Here is a 6864-nt window from a genome sequence, read left to right as displayed (position 1 = left end):
TTTTGGACAGGAATGGCACGTTTTGGACAGGAATGGCACGTTTTGGACAGGAATAGCACGTTTTGGACAGAAATGGCACGTTTTGGACAGGAATGGCTTGCACTCGGGATCCACCAGGCCCATTTTTAGCTGCAGGCTGGCAGTGGATGGTTGCTGGGTGAGGCGTTGTCCCCGCTGGGCTCCTTGGGAGGGCCGAGGTCATTCCTGGAGTCACTCCCACACCAGGAGTGGGGCTGGGCTGGGGCCAGCACCAGCCGTGGCAGGGCTGCTGCTGCTGCTGGAGGGAGCCCACGGCAGCCCTGGTCCCACCCTGGGATGGGGACGGAGGTGCTGGGGCCGCAGAGCCCCCGGCCACGCGCTCCACTGCAGTTCTGTCCCCAGGTGACGCCCTGGGGCCACAGAGCACGGGGGATCACTGACACGGACATCACGCCCTCAGTGCTGCCAGGTTCTCCTGGCTGGGTTTTCTGCTCAGCCCTGCTCGGTGCTTCCTGGCAGCAGGGTTGGCATGGCAGCAAAACCACCCCAAATCTGCCTTCTGACAGCAGAGAAATACCAAGTATTGCATACGGGGATGAGCACTTAATTAAAATTACAGCCCAAAGCCACCCACCTCCAGACTCTGAGCTCTACACACTTCCATTTGTACCCAACTCAAGAACTGAACGTTTTATTTCATTCAAATGAAGCCTCCTGTCAAAACACCTCCTTACCTGCTCTGGGGGAGTCTGCACGAGTTCCTCGTCCCTGACCTTTCCTTTGCTTTTTGTAGCTAATGTTGCTTCTAACAAGTAGATTTTAATTGTTGCCGTTCAAGGTTTGGAAGAGATTTGTAGAGATAAAATTTGAAAGGATGGGAAATTAAAAGACTTTTCAGAAGAGAAGCATCTCCAAGATGAGAGGCTAACACCAGACTGAGTTATTTATTTTTTAAACTCTTTTCTGTCGTTGTCTGGCCCGTTCCAGGTTAAGCCTTTTGGGGCATGTCCAAGTGAATTGGCTCAGAATAACCGACAGGAGCAGGGCCAGGAGCTGACCTGGATGATCCCTGTGGGTCCTTCCAGCCCAGGACATTCTGTGATTCCATGAGTAAGTGCTTGGGAAGCAAATCCTCATGGGCAGGTGTTGTCCTGAGTGTGGATTTTCCCTTCCCACACTTCCTGTGGCACAGGGCTCTGGTCCTGGAAGTGGGGCTGGGGTGCTCTGGGATACTCTGGGGTGATCTGGGTGTTCTGGGATGCTCTGGGATGATCTGGGGTGCTCTGGGTGTGCTCTGGGTGTGCTCTGGGGTGATCTGGGTGTGCTCTGGGTGTGCTCTGGGTGTGCTCTGGGGTGATCTGGGGTGCTCTGGGATGATCTGGGATGCTCTGGGGTGCTCTGGGGTGATCTGGGGTGCTCTGGGTGTGCTCTGGGTGTGCTCTGGGTGTGCTCTGGGGTGCTCTGGGATACTCTGGGGTACTCTGAGTGTGCTCTGGGATGATCTGGGGTGCTCTGGGATGCTCTGGGATTATCTGGGATGCTCTGGGATGCTCTGGGATTATCTGGGATGCTCTGGGATGATCTGGGTGTGCTCTGGGGTGCTCTGGGATGATCTGGGGTGCTCTGGGGTACTCTGAGATGCTCTGGGATGCTCTGGGGTGATCTGGGGTGCTCTGGGTGTGCTCTGGGTGTGCTCTGGGGTGCTCTGGGATGCTCTGGGATGCTCTGGGATGCTCTGGGGTGCTCTGGGGTGCTCTGGGATTCTCTGGGGTGCTCTGGGGTACTCTGAGATGCTCTGGGGTGCTCTGGGGTCTCAGCCCTGGGGTCTCAGCCCTGGGCTCTGCCTTGGCTGCAGGATTGTCCCAAGACCCCACAGCTCTGAGAGCACGACACATTTCCCACATTAAATGTACCAAATGATGCACAGGCTCCCTGACCTGGCTGTGAAATTGTCGGAGAAATTGCAGTAATTACCTCAAAGTGCCACCTCCAACCACGCTGAGCCACGGATGTTCTTGAAGTAAATCTGTATTTCACTTTACAAATACCTATGAATGTTTTAATTCTCCCCTTCTACAAAAGAGACGTGTGGGCTGACAGAAATTATTCACCATTTGGGACTTCTGTGATCAGGCAAACTATTTAATTTTCCAAGTGTAGATTCGAGGTCTGACTTTGAGGAGCTGAAGTTTTAAATATTACATTATTTCTTTATTTTAAAAGTGCATGCAGGGACAGCACCACACTGCTGGTGAAAGCCTCCAGGACTTTGTGTGGGGAAAGTCTGCGCTTGGCTCCGGGTTATCTTGGAGAAATTAAAACTTCTGAGCTTTCTGCAGGAATCCAGATATATAGATATTTTATATATATATATATATATATATATATATATATGTGTGTAAGTATTGAAATATAGCTGTGTCTGTCTGAGCTTCCATACCTGACTGAGCCAAGGTCATCTCTGCAGGAAATTGCCCTGGCTTTCCTTTCTCTGCCTTGCAATTCCATCAATCCAACGGAACACACCTGAGCCTTAATTTGGAACTTTTTTATGACCTTGGCTTGAGAAAACCTTTATGTGTTTTAGGAGGAGTTTTTTTTCCTGGAAAGGGAGCTGAGGCCTTGGCAGGGAGGGTTGGAGTGCCCGTCCCTGGGGGTGCCCAGGGGATTCCTGGAGGTGGCACTCAGGGCTGGGGCTCCATGACCTTGAGGGGCATTTCCAGCCTTAAAGGTTCTGGGATTCTGTGCCGTTCCTTAATTTCTTCTTTTTCTCCGACCCACAGGAATTGTGTGGCTCTCAGACCTGCTGGCTGAATCCTGTTGAAATTACACTTTAATTTTCGAGGAGTTTTGCATTCTGCATCTCATTTTATTGTGAGCATACATCAGCTGTTACTGAGCGTGACTCCAGAACTAATTTTTCTTCCATTTTCCCAGTTTTCCCTTGCCTTCATGCCGATTGTGTTTTACAGCACACCTTGCTCGCTGTCCTTTCCTTATAATTTTAGGGGATTGTCACATATTTCACACTAACTTTTTGCAGTGCTGCTGGAGAAAGGTTAAGTAGGTTCTTGATTACTCCTGTAGTTCTGGGGTTTATGGCCCTGTTGAATTAAGTGCACATGATTTGTGGCATGGCTTGAACACCAAATGTATACATTGAATTATTTCTTTACATTTCATTGCAGCAACAGGCAATATTCTAGAGGGTAAATATGTATGCAAATTACCTATATTGAGAAAACTTCCTGCTCTTTCTGTTTACAGAAGATGGATTTATTCCTTTGGAAATATATCAACAAAAAGACCCAAATCTTTGCAGTTTTAAGAAACCATTCCAGAGCGCCAGGGGAGAGGGGCAGCTTTACAGCCATGGTAAAAGGTGGTTTTATGTGAGAGTTACTTTTTTATGTTGTGTGGAGCCCAGATCCTCACGTACGCTCTGATCCCTGCTCTCACTTGGTACATTTATATTTATTAATTATTTATGACGTCCATTGTTGCTGTGTGACTTTGTTCCTTGTCTTGCCTAATGTGCCTTGGCATGTCAAAGCTGTATTTTTATAAAAACCCCCAAACTCTAATCAGAAGATACTTAGTGTGCTGTGAAAATTCCGTTCCCAAGACAGAGGGAGTGGGGGGATGCTTTTTCTGGGCTTACAGGAGTTACAAAGCAGACTGGGTTGGCTTCTTAAGAATGCAAATGATTGCGTGTGAGCAAGATCCGTTGGTACAAAAATAAAATATTCCACATCCTGCTTGGGAAATAATAATCCATATCCAAGCAACACGTAGTAGGTGGCTGAATAAGACCCTGGCCTCAACTTGCTGCAAAACACGAGGAGCTGTATTCACTTGGCAGTGATTAAAAATCGAAGTGTCACTGGTAGCCAACAGAGTCACAGTCTCCTTGTGCTGGGGGTGGATGTGCCCAGCTTGCTCTGGAAGTTTGAAATTCCAGGCACGTTTCCCCGAGAGGTTCCCGGTGCTGGGGTTTGATCCAATGTGTCTCACGTGCAGCGTTTCTTCTCTGACGTGCTCCTGATGGATTTGATGGTGCCCAGGTTCCTGGTGTGCAGCTGAAGGGGGCTTTTAGTTTAAGGCAAACTTTGATTCTTCTTTAACTTTGCTAAGTGGAAGAATCCATCCCTGGCAGGGTGGGCAGGGCTGGGATGGAATTCCCAGAGCAGCTGGGGCTGCCCCTGGATCCCTGGCAGTGCCCAAGGCCAGGCTGGACATTGGGGCTGGAGCAGCTGGGACAGGGGAAGGTGTCCCTGCCATGGCTGGGCTGGGATGGGGGGGATTTGGGGTCCCTCCCACCCAAACCAGTCCGGGATTCCATAATTCTGTGGTTCCATAAATCTCATCCTAAGCCAGTAGAGCTGGACTTTATTCCCATGAGATTTGAGTCCCGCAGAGGTGAATCCCAACAATATTTTTCACCAGCTGGAGAACAGCAGGTGCTGGCAGCCCAGGAGGTGAACCCTGGGAGTCCCAGCCTCAACACCAACATTGCCTTGGCTGTGTGGATTCCATCTGATCCAGGCAGCTGCTGTACATGGCCCAGCTCCGGGGTGCAGAGCTGGCAGGGAGCTGCCCACGCTGTCCCTGAGCCTGCCGGGCCAGCTCTGAGCGCTGGAGCCGTGTCCGTGCGGGGCTGGCACGGGACAGCTGCGGTCCCCAGCTGATGGGGAAGGGGATGCTCCCTCCCAGCTGAGGAAGGAACTGCCAGGTTTGTGCATTGTTTATAAATAAAACCCTCACGGGAGTGCGCTGAGCTCTCCGTATGTGCCGCTCCTCACGCATGGAGCACGGGGGGTTCATTATCGTATTTTTGATGACTTGCCGTTGTTCTCTGTTTACTTTTGCACAAAAATATGTCCTTCCTCTGCTGTAGCAACTTCCAGGTTCCCTCATTTGTTTTGTTTGAAGTGTATTTCTCACAGTCACACACTCCAGCGTAATGCCGGCGTGGAGCTTGTTATTTAGCAACTCATTTAAATGAAAATAGACATAATTTAAATAGACAGAAATGTCCTTTAATACTATTTTTAAAGACTAATGGAGGAGCTCTGCGGGCTGGCTGCGATGCGCTCCGGAATACAAAATAAACAGAGTTGTTCAGATGCATTTGGATGATTCTTCCAGCCCTTTGTGGGGTTGCTTCAACTGCACACTGGTAAGATTTATCAAAGGGATTGGGAATCACTTTGATACAAAAGAGATATTTATTTCTCTGCAAGCTGGCATTTCCAGGAGGTGATGGAAGGATTTTTCCTTTTGTTAAAATATTACTTCAGAAATTGCCAGTGGTGAGAATCCTTTCTGTGTCTGCAGCTTCTGCTCTTTGATGAGCAGAGCCCCAACAATGATGGATTGTTTTAATTGGGGAGATTGCTGCGTTTCTCTTTGGGGTGGGTTGGAGGTGGACAGGCCTCAGGCTGGGCCAGGAGAGGTCTGGAGTGGGTATTTGGAATTAATTCTCCATGGGAAGGGCTGCTGAGGCAGGGCTGGGGTCCCCATCCCTGGGGAACTCGGAGCCGTGAGGATGTGGCAGCTGGGGACACGGGGCAGTGCTGGCCTTGGCCCTGCTGGGAATGGGTGGATTTGATGGTGTGACAGGGCTTGTCCAGCCTCACAATTCCCTGATTCCGGGCCAGCAGCAGCCTGGGGTGTGGGGGACGTTCCCCAGGTAAAGACACCTGGCAGGGCTGGCCTTGGCTGGGGTTTAGGGCCGGGATTGGCGTCTCCAAATGCAAACAGCCAGACTGGCAGCAGGGCCTCAGATAGAGATTTTATAAATAATTCAATATTTCTATATGTAATTATATATTTATATGTATTTCTATTTCTTCCCTTTTTTTAATGTAAGAAACACTTTTGTTCTTTCTGGATTCAAAGACTTTAACACAGTATCTGAAGTTTAATGAGAGAACAGAACAGTGCTGATGGGTGCCTTTATCCTCTCTTCCCTCCTCCTTTTAGGTCTCATGAGGAAAATTGGGTAAATTGGGGCAAGGAATAAAAGGTTTAAGCAAGGTTTGGGTAAAGTAGAGAAAAGGTTTCATGAAGTCCAAGCCTTTCCTTTCCTCCTTTTTGATGAAATCAGTATGGCTGGGAGGGAGTTCAGGACCTTTATGCCTCACAGGGATTTTTAAAAATAATTTTTAAACAACTGAAAGTGAATGTTTGCATTCAAAGAGGCAATTTCAGTGCTGTGCCATGGCAGGGACACCTTCCCCTGTCCCAGCTGCTCCAGCCCCAGTGTCCAGCCTGGCCTTGGGCACTGCCAGGGATCCAGGGGCAGCCACACCTTGTGCTCACCTTTGCCTCTCCACAGGAAATAAATCCGTCCCACTCTGCAGACGTGTGGTTTTTAAACCATGGCAGCTGTATACATTAATTTTTATGACCTGCAGTATTTAATCTTATTAAATAATGACTTTAGGAGCCTGTTCCCTGGTGTAAGAGGATTAGGCTGCTCCACACTTTGTTTGTACTGCGGCGTGGAATCAGCTTAACACAAGTTTTATTGAATTTTTTTCCAACTTGTCTTAGGAGAAGTGGTTAAGCAGAAGTCATTGCCAATTAATCTGCTGAGTTAGGGTGACACCGAGTGCTGCAGGTCTGTCTTGGTCCCCTGGGTGCTCAGGGCTCCCCTGGTCCCTGCTGTCCCTCTTGTCACAGCGAGCATCTGCAGAGGGGCAGAAAAGGAAGGGAATCCCAGCCTGGTCTGGGTGGGCTGGAAGGGACCCCAAATCCCCCCATCCCACCCAGCCATGGCAGGGACACCTTCCCCTGTCCCAGCTGCTCCAGCCCCAATGTCCAGCCTGGCCTTGGGCACTGCCAGGGATCCAGGGGCAGCCCCAGCTGCTCTGGGAATTC

General features: G+C 49.7%; 1 long non-coding RNA gene across 3 annotated transcripts in view; it reads left to right on the top strand.

Moving 5' to 3' along the window:
* The window catches only part of LOC107206538, a 7152-nt gene extending 3014 nt beyond the window's left edge, over positions 1-4138 (top strand). For 2 of the 3 annotated variants that reach the window (XR_001522449.1, XR_001522448.2), the window contains exons 2-3: positions 967-1089; positions 1835-4138. This is a non-coding gene — a long non-coding RNA (uncharacterized LOC107206538). The remainder of the gene's footprint in view (positions 1-966; positions 1090-1834) is intronic. The other variant, XR_001522450.1, reaches the window with a different exon arrangement.
* The last annotated feature ends 2726 nt before the right edge of the window (positions 4139-6864 follow it).

This window comes from Parus major, chromosome 6 (genome assembly GCF_001522545.3).
Source record: "Parus major isolate Abel chromosome 6, Parus_major1.1, whole genome shotgun sequence".
In the NCBI taxonomy this organism is placed as follows: domain Eukaryota; kingdom Metazoa; phylum Chordata; class Aves; order Passeriformes; family Paridae; genus Parus; species Parus major.
This window is presented reverse-complemented; position numbering and strand designations above follow the sequence as displayed.